Source organism: Hoplias malabaricus, chromosome 8, assembly GCF_029633855.1.
Source record: "Hoplias malabaricus isolate fHopMal1 chromosome 8, fHopMal1.hap1, whole genome shotgun sequence".
Taxonomy (NCBI): Eukaryota; Metazoa; Chordata; class Actinopteri; order Characiformes; family Erythrinidae; genus Hoplias; species Hoplias malabaricus.
Window position 1 is genome coordinate 24,834,689 of NC_089807.1, and position 14,348 is coordinate 24,849,036.

Consider the following 14,348-nt stretch of genomic DNA (forward strand, 5'->3'; position numbering starts at 1 on the left):
CCTAGTCCTGTCCAGTACCCTGTTAGTCCAGTCCCCGTTGCAGTCTAGTGTCATGTCACCTAGCCTGTCTTCTGTCCAGTCCCAGCACCCAGCCTCTGTCCAGTCACATACCCCTGTCCAGTCTAACGTTTCTGTTCCTATCCAGTCCAGTGTCTTGTCACCAGTCTCTGCTCCCGTCCATTCCCAGCACCCAGTCCTGTCATCTGTCCTGTCTCATGTCCAGTCCCCTGTTAGTCCTGTCCAGGCCCCATTTCAACCCTCTGTCCTGTCTCATGTTCAGTCCCCTGTTAGTCCTGTTCAGTCCCCGTATCCGTCCAGTGTTCAGTCACCTGTCTTGTCTCCATTCCAGTTCCCTGTCCAGTCTTCTGTCCCCAAACCTGTTCAGTCCCCTGTCTTGTCACAGTTCCTGTCTAATGTGCAACCTCAGTCTCTTGTCAAGTCTCATGTGTCTACTCCCGTCCAGTCCGTTCCAGTTTCTTTTGTTTTTCGTGCCCTCTCCTGTGCCAGCTCCTGGGGGATTTAGGAGTACACGCCCCGGGAGTTGCGCATTCGGGGGGGGGGGGGCATCTGTCACGCCCTCGTCTCGTCAAGTCTGTTTTCCCCCGGCCTTGTGTTCTTTTAGCACATGGCTATGTTTGTTTATGTTCTAGTCTCCGCCTTTGTTCCACCTCCTCGTCTGTGTCATTTGTTAACCTGCTCCCTCGTTATCTGTTTCAGGTGTGTCTCGTCTGTTCGTGTATTTAAGTCCCCTTCCCTCACTTCCTGTTTGTCGAACATTTTACCTTTGTTCTATGTCAAGTCGGTCATGTTATCTGTCTGTCTCCAAAGTTTACCCCGTCATCGTTTCATTTCCTTTGTCGTCGTTTTGCTTTGTTGTCCGTCTGTCCCATTTACCCTGTTTATTTCCTAGTTTCCAGTTTAGCTTGTTTACCTTCTGTCAAAAGTCTCTTTGTTTTGTTATTTTCCTTTAATAAACGTTTACTGTGTTTTAGCAAGTGCGTCCGCCCTCAGTCAGTCCGCTCCGTGAGACTGACACTTAGCATCATTATTTATGTTAGATCCATAAGGGTTTGTGATTTTACATCTTAGATGTAAAAACGTGTTGTTCAAATCTAGGTAATCAAATCTGGCTACAAAATATGTACAAAAATGTACAAAGATATATCCGTTGATCAATCCCATGGTAGTATATATTTTGTAATGTGGATGAGTCCCTACTTTTCATATATGCATTCAATTTAACACTGTTTTTTGAAGCCGTTCCAGTCATTCCAATGCAGTGTGAATTTGTCCGTGGCATCTGTACAACTCTCTGTCAGGCTGGTAAAGAAGGTAACGGTTTCGTCATCAAATCCATACCAAAAGAGACCCCATTCCTTAATTGCCACACATTAAACTTGCTAAGTCGCAGATCCGATCTGTTCAAAAAAACCATAGGCTTTTTTGGTGTACCGAGTGTGTTGTCCATCATCTTTCAGCTTTGTAGCTTCAACTTCTTACGTTAAATGAATAATTCTTACACTCTTACACCTTTACTCACAGTGTCATGCCCCTGGGAAAGGCAGAGTAACCCTATATGTCTGAATACAAAATCAGATTGTTCAATATCTTTTAAATTTTAGTTGAGTAAATCTCGATATTAGTGTTAGAGCAACTTGTGCTATCTGATTAACCAGAGTCTTGAGATCTAAGGAAGGAGGGTGATGGTGGAGTGTGGTGCTCATGTTAACTCTGTGTGTGTGCAACAGATGTTGATGTCTGGGAACGGAAGGGGTGGTATCTCTTCATTGCATATACAAGTGCTGGTCATAAAATTAGAATATCATGAAAAAGTGGATTTATTTCAGTAATTTCATTTAAAAAGTGTAACTTGTATATTATACTCATTCATTATACACAGACTGGTATATTTCAAGTGTTTATTTCTTTTAATTTGATGATTTTAACTGACAAAAAATGAAAACCCCAAATTCAGTATCACAGAAAATTAGAATATTGTGAAAAGGTTCAATATTTAAGGCACCCAGTGCCACATTCTAATCAGCTAATTAACTTAAAACACCTGCAAAGGCCTTGAAATGGTCTCTCAGTCTAATTCTGTTCTCAGAGCTCTGTGTCCAAGCACATGTTAATAGAGAGGTGAAGGGAAGCAAAAGATGTGGTAGAAAAAAAAGCAATACTGCAATATTGCATCCCTACAAGCAATAGGGATGACCGCACCCTGGACAGGATTGTGAAACAAAACCCATTCAAAAATCTAGACTGCAGCTGGAGTCAGTGCTTCAAGAATCACCACACACAGAGACGTATGCAAGACATGGGTTTCAGCTGTCATGTCCCTTGTGTCAAGCCACTCTTGAACAAGAGACAGTGTCAGAAGCATCTCGCTTCCAAAAAGGACTGGACTGCTGCTGGGTGGTCCAAAGTTATGTTCTCTAATGAAAGTAAATTTTGCATTTCCTTTGGAAATCAAGGTCCCAGAGTCTGGAGGATGTGAGGAGAGGCACAGAATCCACATTGCTTAAGGTCCAGTGTAAAGTCTGCACAGTCAGTAATGGTTTGGGGTGCCATGTCATCTGCTGGTGTCGGTCCACTGTGTTTTCTGAGGTCCAAAGTGAAAGCAGCCGTCTACCAGGAAGTTTTAGTACACTTTGTGCTCCCTGCTGCTGACTAACTTTATGAAGATGCAGATTTCATTTTCCAACAGGACTTGGCACATGCACACAGTGCCAAAGCTAACAGTACCTGGTTTAAGGACCATGGTATCCCTGTTCTTAATTGGCCAGCAAACTCACCTGATCTTAACCCCATAGAAAATCTATGGGGTGTTGTGAAGAGGAAAATGCAATACACCAGACCAAACAATGCAGAAGAGCTGAAGGCCACTATCAAAGCAACCTGGGCTCTCATAACACCTGAGCAGTGCCACAGACTGATCAAATCCATGCCATGCCTCATTGCTGCAGTAATTCAGGCAAAAGGAGCCCCAACTAAGTATTTAGTGCTGTACATGCTCATATTTTTTATGTTCATACTTTTCAGTTGGCCAGGATTTCTAAAAATCCTTTTTTATATTGGTCTTAAGTGATATTCTAATTTTCTGAGATACTGAATTTGGGGTTTTCATTAGTTGTCAGTTATAATCATCAGATTAAAGAAATAAGCATTTGAAATATATGTGTGTGTGTAATGAATGAGTATTTTAGTGGAAGTAGTATGCACAATGGCATTTGCACTACATAGCGGAGTCAATGATAATTAATTATTATTTTATTAATAATTAATTATTTAATTCATTTTGCTAAGCTCCATGTTTGGGAGCCATTAACGAATATGTAGTGTCCTTACCTGTCTTAATTTTAGCTTAGACAAGTAGGTCATCTTCACATATTATACAGCAGAATTAGCTAGAATTAACTATTATTAATGAATTATGCTCATTGAACCGCCGTGGGTTCTTGACTCTGAAATGGAATCTGAACTAGAAATTATAATTCCATACAAGAAAAGTGCACACACAAAAAAATAACCAAGAATTGGTTTTATCACACAACTGGTTTATTAAAGATAATATCAAATAATGAATATTGATTAGACATTCATATAATAAAATAGATTACAGTGATATATGAGGGAACAGGAAGATTAATATATGAGGGAATTTCTCTATGATAATTATTGTCCTAAGTTCTAAGAAAGGTTATTGTTTATCCCAGCAAACTTTCAGTACCAACCCATGAGCCATGAGAGACATGAGACCATGTGACCTTACGTATCCGGAGATCGACAGGGAGCATGCCGCTGATGGTGCCTTCCGGCATGACATCCTGGAGAATTGCAGACGTGGGCCTTGTAGGTTGCAACCGCGGGCGTTCATTTTCTCCCGAGGCTTTCAGATGCAGCTATCGGAGCTGGTGGTGTTCTGAACGTCTCTGTGGGGATTCTTCGTCGTTGCTCATCTGCCACCTTGTGAGAGAGAGACAGTCCAAGCAGGTCTCTCCTGGGCAGGTTTCCGCATCTCAGAAGGTCATTCTGAGGGTGCGTGCAGCCGTCTTCTTCGTGGCTTTGTCGTCGTTTGGAGGGTCAGAGGTCTAAGGCTGCCTTCATGCTCTGGGTGTGACATTGAAAATTTTGCGAGGGTTAAACTATAACTTTTCTTAATCTGTTGTTTCTATCTGGATCACGCTTTAAAGTTCCAAGACTGTTTAAGAAAGCCATGAGTCTGACGCCTGCAGAGTCATTTCCAAAACTCAGGTCATTTTACTCTTTTAGCCTTGAAAAAGCTAAAAGAGACAACGCCCCAAGTGTCTGGAGCCTTGAAGTGAAGAGTCGAACATCAGAGAAAAAGGGGCAGAAGCCCAAAAAGCTCAAAAAGCTCGAAAATCTCAGAAAAGCTTGTGTCATTTGGCGCCACAGGGTTTTAACCAGAGTTTAGAAAACCCACCCCGAATACCTGATTCGTCCTCAATGAGGGAGAATTGGAGCTTTTCTTGCTCCTGATTGGTTGTTTCCTGTACCTTGGGAGTGGCATCACATAGAATTTATGACACTTGACAAGACAAAGACTTGTCCATCCCTGAGTGAATACTTTGCAATATAAAAGATTATATGTTAACACAAAGTAATATCATTAAGAAAAAGACAATGTTCTATATAATTATTAACCAACTAAACACATAGTATGTGGCTACCTTGGTTCTACATAAATTCATATAAACAAAAATTACTTTAAACACATGTAAATTAATTCCACCTATTTTGATTGTCAAAATGGGATTAATTTCAAACAGTTGTGCCCATATACAACTTGTTTCCCATGTAAGAACTTTGGGATGTTTGAGTCTTTGGGATGTTTAGAGTTAACAGTCTTTAAAAAGGTGTCCTTTAAAGAGGGCATTGTGGGTTTCAATCAAGATTGAGTCTCTGTGTCTCTCTGCTTTCTTTTCTTGACCCTAGGGGTCCTTAAGTCATAAAAAAGGATCTTTGGAGGGGGTTTTACGGGCCTGCTCTGGAGGTTTATCTCACCTTACGATCTTGGTTAGCGATGTCTCTGAAAACTAGCAAAAGCTTGGGTATTTAAAATCACATCTTCAGAAAGTCAAAATTTCTTATTAGAAATTAATACACATTCATCATATCCACTAGAGTATAATGTACAAATTTCACTTTTTGAATGGAATTACTGAAATACTTTTTCATGATATTCTAATTTTATGACCAGCACCTGTATATGTGTGTGTGGTGGATGATGTTATCTATATGTTGGCGGATGTTTGGGGGGGAGGGGTAGTTGGTGGGAAAACCTGATGGGATGACATATGTTGGCGGGAACCGGATGTGGTGACATTCAGGTGAGGAACTTAAGAAAGCACCTCAACATCCCAATCCACGTATAGTATATTGCCATTGGACAGTGAGATTTACCCGTGCGCGGGAACCATTAGATGATTTTTGCCGAGCCTGAGAGCGGGTCCAGTGCGCTCAGGGGAACACGCCATGAATTTCCCCGCTCTCCCTGAGTCTCTACTCCTCTCCTGGAAAGAGATATGAATTTTCAAAATTTGGGCCTTTTTTCTGCAATTTTTCATCAGTCCACCAGATGGCACATGGAAACATCCCAATTCACATATATTTGACACAAGTCATATAAATTGCAATTGGGATCCCAATTCACATATATTTGACAGACAAGTCAAATTTATTGCAATTGGGATCCCAATTCACATATATTTGACACAAGTCAAATATATTACATTTGGGATCCCGATTCACATATATTTGACACCATCAGAATATATTGCAATTGGACAACCATCCCACTTCCAATATATTAGACAGCAACTGGACAACCATCCCACTTCCAATATATTAGACAGCAACTGGACAACCATCCCACTTCCAATATATTTGACACCATCAGAATATATTGCAATTGGACAACCATCCCACTTCCAATATATTAGACAGCAACTGGACAACCATCCCACTTCCAATATATTAGACAGCAACTGGACAACCATCCCACTTCCAATATATTAGACAGCAACTGGACAACCATCCCACTTCCAATATATTTGACACCATCAGAATATATTGCAATTGGACAACCATCCCACTTCCAATATATTTGACACCATCAGAATATATTGCAATTGGACAACCATCCCACTTCCAATATATTAGACAGCAACTGGACAACCATCCCACTTCCAATATATTTGACAGCAACTGGACAACCATCCCACTTCCAATATATTTGACACCATCAGAATATATTGCAATTGGACAACCATCCCACTTCCAATATATTAGACAGCAACTGGACAACCATCCCACTTCCAATATATTTGACACCATCAGAATATATTGCAATTGGACAACCATCCCACTTCCAATATATTTGACACCATCAGAATATATTGCAATTGGACAACCATCCCACTTCCAATATATTTGACAGCAATTGGACAACCATCCCACTTCCAATATATTTGACACCATCAGAATATATTGCAATTGGGATCCCAATTCACATATATTTGACACAAGTCAAATATATTGCAAATGGGATCCCAATTCACATATATTTGACAGACAAGTCAAATATATTGCAATTGGGATCCCAATTCACATATATTTGACTTGTGTCAAATATATTGCAATTGGGATCCCGATTCACATATATTTGACACAAGTCAAATATATTGCAATTGGGATCCCGATTCACATATATTTGACACAAGTCAAATAAATTGCAAATGGGATCCCAATTCACATATATTTGACACAAGTCAAATATATTGCAATTGGGATCCCAATTCACATATATTTGACTTGTGTCAAATATATTGCAATTGGGATCACAATTGCAAATTATATCTTACCCAGAGCCCCAGGCTCCCAGAAGGGAGCTGGGCTGTGATAAGGCTTGCCCCGGAGCCTACCACTGGTGCTAAGACTCCCATAAGCCTCTGGATCTCTGCAGAGTCCCAGAGTCCCAGAGTCCCAGAGTCCCAGAGACCCAGAGTCCCAGGGACCCAGAGACCCAGAGACCCAGAGCCCCAGAGACCCAGAGCCCCAGAGCCCCAGAGTCCCAGAGCCCAAGAGCCCCAGAGTCCCAGGGACCCAGAGACCCAGAGCCCCAGGGACCCAGAGACCCAGAGCCCCAGAGACCCAGAGCCCCAGAGCCCCAGAGTCCCAGAGTCCCAGGGACCCAGAGCCCCAGAGCCCCGGGGACCCAGAGCCCCAGAGCCCCGGGGACCCAGAGCCCCAGAGCCCCGGGGACCCAGAGACCCAGAGCCCCAGAGGCCCAGAGACCCAGAGACCCAGAGGCCCAGAGTCCCAGAGACCCAGACCCCCAGAGACCCAGAGACCCAGAGCCCCAGAGCCCCAGGGACCCAGAGCCCCAGGCTACCAGAGGCCCAGAGGCCCAGAGACCCAGAGGCCCAGAGGCCCAGAGTCCCAGAGACCCAGAGACCCAGAGACCCAGAGACCCAGAGACCCAGGCTCCCAGAGGCCCAGAGGCCCAGGCTCCCAGAGGCCCAGGCTCCCAGAGGCCCAGAGGCCCAGAGACCCAGAGGCCCAGAGCCCCAGAGACCCAGAGCCCCAGAGCCCCAGAGCCCCAGAGTCCCAGAGCACCAGAGCCCCAGAGCCCCAGAGTCCCAGGGACCAAGAGTCCCAGGGACCCAGAGACCCAGAGCCCCAGGGACCCAGAGACCCAGAGCCCCAGGGACCCAGAGACCCAGAGCCCCAGAGCCCCAGAGCCCCAGGGACCCAGAGTCCCAGAGTCCCAGAGCCCCAGAGCCCCAGAGTCCCAGGGACCCAGAGTCCCAGAGCCCCAGAGTCCCAGGGACCCAGAGTCCCAGAGCCCCAGGGACCCAGAGACCCAGAGCCCCAGAGCCCCAGGGACCCAGAGCCCCAGAGACCCAGAGCCCCAGAGCCCCAGGGAACCAGAGCCCCAGAGTCCCAGAGACCCAGAGACCCAGAGCCCCAGGGACCCAGAGCCCCAGAGTCCCAGGGACCCAGAGCCCCAGAGCCCCAGGGACCCAGGGACCCAGAGCCCCAGAGCCCCAGAGCCCCAGAGTCCCAGAGCCCCAGAGCCCCAGAGTCCCAGGGACCCAGAGACCCAGAGCCCCAGAGTCCCAGAGTCCCAGAGTCCCAGGGACCCAGAGCCCCAGAGTCCCAGGGACCCAGAGACCCAGAGCCCCAGAGCCCCAGAGCCCCAGAGCCCCAGAGTCCCAGGGACCCAGAGACCCAGAGCCCCAGAGCCCCAGGGACCCAGGGACCCAGAGCCCCAGAGTCCCAGAGTCCCAGAGCCCCAGGGACCCAGAGCCCCAGAGTCCCAGGGACCCAGAGCCCCAGAGCCCCAGGGACCCAGGGACCCAGAGTCCCAGAGCCCCAGAGTCCCAGAGCCCCAGAGTCCCAGAGACCCAGAGCCCCAGGGACCCAGAGACCCAGAGCCCCAGAGTCCCAGAGCCCCAGAGCCCCAGAGCCCCAGGGACCCAGAGCCCCAGGGACCCAGAGCCCCAGAGACCCAGAGACCCAGAGCCCCAGGGACCCAGAGCCCCAGAGTCCCAGGGACCCAGAGACCCAGAGCCCCAGAGCCCCAGGGACCCAGGGACCCAGAGTCCCAGGGACCCAGAGACCCAGAGCCCCAGAGCCCCAGAGCCCCAGAGTCCCAGGGACCCAGAGCCCCAGAGTCCCAGGGACCCAGAGTCCCAGGGACCCAGAGCCCCAGAGCCCCAGAGCCCCAGAGCCCCAGGGAACCAGAGCCCCAGAGTCCCAGAGACCCAGAGACCCAGAGCCCCAGGGACCCAGAGCCCCAGAGTCCCAGGGACCCAGAGCCCCAGAGCCCCAGGGACCCAGGGACCCAGAGCCCCAGAGCCCCAGAGCCCCAGAGCCCCAGAGCCCCAGAGCCCCAGAGCCCCAGAGTCCCAGGGACCCAGAGACCCAGAGTCCCAGAGTCCCAGAGTCCCAGGGACCCAGAGCCCCAGAGTCCCAGGGACCCAGAGACCCAGAGCCCCAGAGCCCCAGAGCCCCAGAGCCCCAGAGTCCCAGGGACCCAGAGACCCAGAGCCCCAGAGCCCCAGGGACCCAGGGACCCAGAGCCCCAGAGTCCCAGAGTCCCAGAGCCCCAGGGACCCAGAGCCCCAGAGTCCCAGGGACCCAGAGCCCCAGAGCCCCAGGGACCCAGGGACCCAGAGTCCCAGAGCCCCAGAGTCCCAGAGCCCCAGAGCCCCAGAGTCCCAGAGACCCAGAGCCCCAGGGACCCAGAGACCCAGAGCCCCAGAGTCCCAGAGCCCCAGAGCCCCAGAGCCCCAGGGACCCAGAGCCCCAGGGACCCAGAGCCCCAGAGACCCAGAGACCCAGAGACCCAGAGCCCCAGGGACCCAGAGCCCCAGAGTCCCAGGGACCCAGAGACCCAGAGCCCCAGAGCCCCAGGGACCCAGGGACCCAGAGTCCCAGGGACCCAGAGACCCAGAGCCCCAGAGCCCCAGAGCCCCAGAGTCCCAGGGACCCAGAGTCCCAGGGACCCAGAGTCCCAGGGACCCAGAGACCCAGAGCCCCAGGGACCCAGAGTCCCAGAGTCCCAGAGTCCCAGAGCCCCAGGGACCCAGGGACCCAGGGACCCAGAGACCCAGATCCCCAGAGACCCAGAGTCCCAGGGACCCAGAGCCCCAGAGTCCCAGGGACCCAGAGTCCAGGGGACCCAGGGACCCAGGGACCCAGAGACCCAGAGCCCCAGGGACCCAGGGACCCAGGGACCCAGGGACCCAGAGACCCAGATCCCCAGAGACCCAGAGTCCCAAAGTCCCAGAGACCCAGAGCCCCAGGGACCCGGCGCACCGGTCGAACCTATCTGGCCCACACTTAAGCCCCCGCCCTCGGACTAAACCAATCAGCCTGCCCCGTCAAAAAAGATGCCCACTGGTAGACCTGGAACCTTAAAATATATTGGGAGTGGGATGGTTGCCCAATTGCTGTATATTATATTGCAAGTTCATCCTGCCCACTGGTGGACCTGGGAGCCAAAACGACGCGCAATATATTGGAAGTGGGACGGTTGCGCAATCGCTGTACAATATATTGGAAGTGGGATGGTTGCCCAATTGCTGTACAATATATTGGAAGTGGGATGGTTGCCCAATTGCTGTATAATATATTGCAAGTTCATCCTGCCCACTGGTGGACCTGGGAGCCAAAACGACGCGCAATATATTGGAAGTGGGACGGTTGCGCAATCGCTGTACAATATATTGGAAGTGGGATGGTTGCCCAATTGCTGTATAATGTATCGGAAGGACCCTCCGTCAAATCTCAAAGTTCATTCTGCCCACTGGTGGACCTGGGAGCCAAAACGCCGCGCAATATTTTGGAAGTGGGATGGTTGCACAATCGCTGCACACTATATTGGAAGTGGGATGGTTGCCCAATTGCTGTACAATACATGGGAAGTGGGATGGTTGTCCAGTTCATTACACCCTCATCCTGGGCCTCTGATAAGGCTTGCCCCGGAGCTTACCACCGGTGCCTACCTCCAGGGGCTTATTCACCCCAACGCCCTGGTCCCCTAACCCGGCATGAATTTCACCAAGGGTCCCCTACCTCCGGGGCTCCCTATCAGCCAATACATTAAGAACACCTCATCCTGGGCCTCTGATAAGGCTTGCCCCGGAGTTTACCACCGGGGCCTACCTCCGGGGCCTAATTAAACCCAACGCCCTGGTTCCCTGAACGGGCCTTATTCAAACAACCTCTCCGCCGCCTAAGCTCCGGAGCTTCCTTTTGGCTCCCAGAGGCCCAGAGGCCCAGGCTCCCAGAGGCCCAGAGGCCCAGGCTACCAGAGGCCCAGAGGCCCAGGCTACCAGAGGCCCAGAGGCCCAGAGGCCCAGAGACCCAGGCTACCAGAGGCCCAGGCTCCCAGAGGCCCAGAGGCCCAGAGGCCCAGAGACCCAGGGCCCCAGAGACCCAGGGCCCCAGAGACCCAGAGACCCAGAGGCCCAGAGGCCCAGAGACCCAGAGGCCCAGAGTCCCAGAGACCCAGAGACCCAGAGACCCAGAGACCCAGGGCCCCAGAGACCCAGAGACCCAGAGCCCCAGAGCCCCAGAGTCCCAGAGTCCCAGGGACCCAGAGCCCCGGGGACCCAGAGACCCAGAGCCCCGGGGACCCAGAGACCCAGAGCCCCAGAGTCCCAGGGACCCAGAGCCCCAGAGCCCCGGGGACCCAGAGACCCAGAGCCCCAGAGGCCCAGAGACCCAGAGGCCCAGAGTCCCAGAGACCCAGACCCCCAGAGACCCAGAGACCCAGAGCCCCAGAGCCCCAGGGACCCAGAGCCCCAGGCTACCAGAGGCCCAGAGGCCCAGAGACCCAGAGGCCCAGAGGCCCAGAGTCCCAGAGACCCAGAGACCCAGGGCCCCAGAGACCCAGAGACCCAGAGACCCAGGCTCCCAGAGGCCCAGGCTCCCAGAGGCCCAGAGGCCCAGAGACCCAGAGGCCCAGAGCCCCAGAGCCCCAGAGCCCCAGGGACCCAGAGCCCCAGGGACCCAGAGCCCCAGAGCCCCGGGGACCCAGAGCCCCAGAGCCCCAGAGGCCCAGAGGCCCAGAGGCCCAGAGGCCCAGAGACCCAGAGACCCAGAGACCCAGAGGCCTAGAGACCCAGAGCCCCAGAGCCCCAGAGCCCCAGAGCCCCAGGGACCCAGAGCCCCAGAGACCCAGAGACCCAGAGACCCAGGCTCCCAGAGGCCCAGAGGCCCAGGCTACCAGAGGCCCAGGCTCCCAGAGGCCCAGAGGCTCAGGCTACCAGAGGCCCAGGCTCCCAGAGGCCCAGAGGCCCAGAGGCCCAGAGACCCAGAGACCCAGAGACCCAGGCTACCAGAGGCCCAGAGGCCCAGAGGCCCAGAGGCCCAGGCTACCAGAGGCCCAGGCTTCCAGAGGCCCAGAGAAATTTTATTTATATTTGATTTGGACATTTTACGCTCTTTCTGGACCCTTAGACCCTCCCCCAAGCTTTGGGCGGGACTTTAGAGAGGTCAAAGTTGAATGCATCCCATTTGCAATATATATGACACTGTTAAATATATTGGAAGTTGGATGGTGTAGGTTATTCCATTCAGAAAGCCAATCAGAGCCAATCAGAGCCAAGTGACACATACTAAAGGGATGGGCCCAACGTTCTGAACTCCTAGATGGAGCACCAGTGCCCCTAGTGCTGTCCAAATGGCGATTTTGCCGCGGGTAGCAAACTGGAAAAAGTTATCACTCAGTGTCCGAATGGTCATGCTTTATACGGCATTATGGATCCATAACCGGCATACAATCCAACTGTGGTCATAAGTGTCCAATGGCAATATATTTGAATGGGCCTTTGTCCAGAAAGTGTATAATGGGGCTAACTTCCGGGTACTTCCGGTTACTTGTTATTGGTTGAAAGGCAGGATTCTGGTCAAATGGATGCTTCTGATTGTTCGAGAGGTGGGACTTCCTGTACTCAAAGGGTGCGGGGCCTGATGACGTGATTGGTCCACATGACCTGTTTTAACAAAAGGTGTCTCATATATTTCCCTCTCATGTCATCTGCTGGTGTTGGTCCACTGTGTTTTCTGAGGTCCAAAGTCAACGCAGCCATTTATCAGGAAGTTTTAGAGCACTTCATGTTTCCTGCTGCTGACCAACTTTATGAAGATACAAATTTCATTTTCCAACAGGATGTAGCACCAGCACACATTGCCAAAGCTACCAGTACTTGGTTTAAGGACCATGGTATCCCTATTCTTAGTTCGCCAGCAAACTCGCCTGACCTTAACCCTATAGAAAATCTATGGAGTATTGTGAAGAGGAAGATACAATACACCAGACCCAACAATGCAGTAGAGTTGAAGGCCACTATCTATCTGGGCTCTCATAACATCTGAGCAGTGCTACAGACTGATCGACTCCATGCCACACTGCATTGTTTCAGTAATACAGGCAACAGGAACCCCAACTAAGTAATGAGTGCTGTACATCCTCATACTTTCCATGTTCATACTTTTCAGTTCAGCATTTCTAAAATTCCTTTTTTTTTGTATTGGTCTTAAGTAATATTCTAATTTTCTGAGATATGGAATTTGGGGTTTTCATTTGTTATCAGTTATAATCAACAAATTAAAACAAATAAACACTTGAAATATATAAGTCTGTGTGTAGTAAATGAGTATAATATAGAAGTTTCACTTTTTGAATGGAATTACTGAAATAATTGCTAAATAATAGGTGATTTATCAATAGGTTCTAGTTATTCAGGGTGATGTCCAAGGTCCTGGGCCAGGGGTCTCTGAACTTTTTATTCTCTGAGAGATACTTTGACAAAATCAATGTGGCCAAGTGCTACTCTACAACTACTTTACATAAGCATTTATCTATTGGTTGCAGGTAGTGTCGCAGTCACACAGCTCCAGGGTCCTGGAGGTTGTGGGTTCGATTCCCGCTCCAGTGACTGTCTGTGAGGAGTTGGTGTGTTCTCCCCGTGTCCGCGTGGGTTTCCTCTGGGTGCTCCGGTTTCCTCCCACAGTCCAAAAACACACGTTGGTAGGTGGATTGGCGACTCAAAAGTGTCCATAGGTGTGAGTGAATGTGTGTGTGTGTCTCTGTGTTGCCCTGTGAAGGACTGGCGCCCCCTCCAGGGTGTATTCCCGCCTTGCGCCCAATGATTCCAGGTAGGCTCTGGATCCACCGCGACCCTGAACTGGATAAGCAGTTACAGATAATGAATGAATGAATGAATGAATGAATTTGTGGAGAGAAAAATATTTAACTATAACTTTTTTTGGACACTTTTTCCATAGTAGTCAAATCTAATGAGCACTACTAACATCAACGAGTAGTAGAACTGGAATATTATCATTTTATAGCTACCAGACAGAAAGTTTACACAAATCTCTTACCAGTGTGTTACAACTTTTCAGGGGTGGCACAGACAGCAAGCATATATCGGTCCACTGGCATAAAAAGGCTGGCACACCACTGACTGTAGACCACTGCTGGTCCATCATCAGACCACTCAGATTACTGTCCTGTATACAGGATATAACTAATTTTTAATCTCCTCAAACAGATTTTAAACTCACAGAGACTTTTATTCTGGAAAACAAACTAATACAAATAATACCAACAACTATGTGAAATATAATAATGAATATGCCTGATATAAAATACTTATGCTAAAAATGTTGACACTGTACTGGATTGAATTATTTACTAATTTATAAAGTATTTATATTTATAAAAGATAATAAAATAACCTAATGAAGGAAAAAAATGTAATTGGATTGTGAATAAAAATGTGCTAAAATGTGGCATTTTGTCTAAA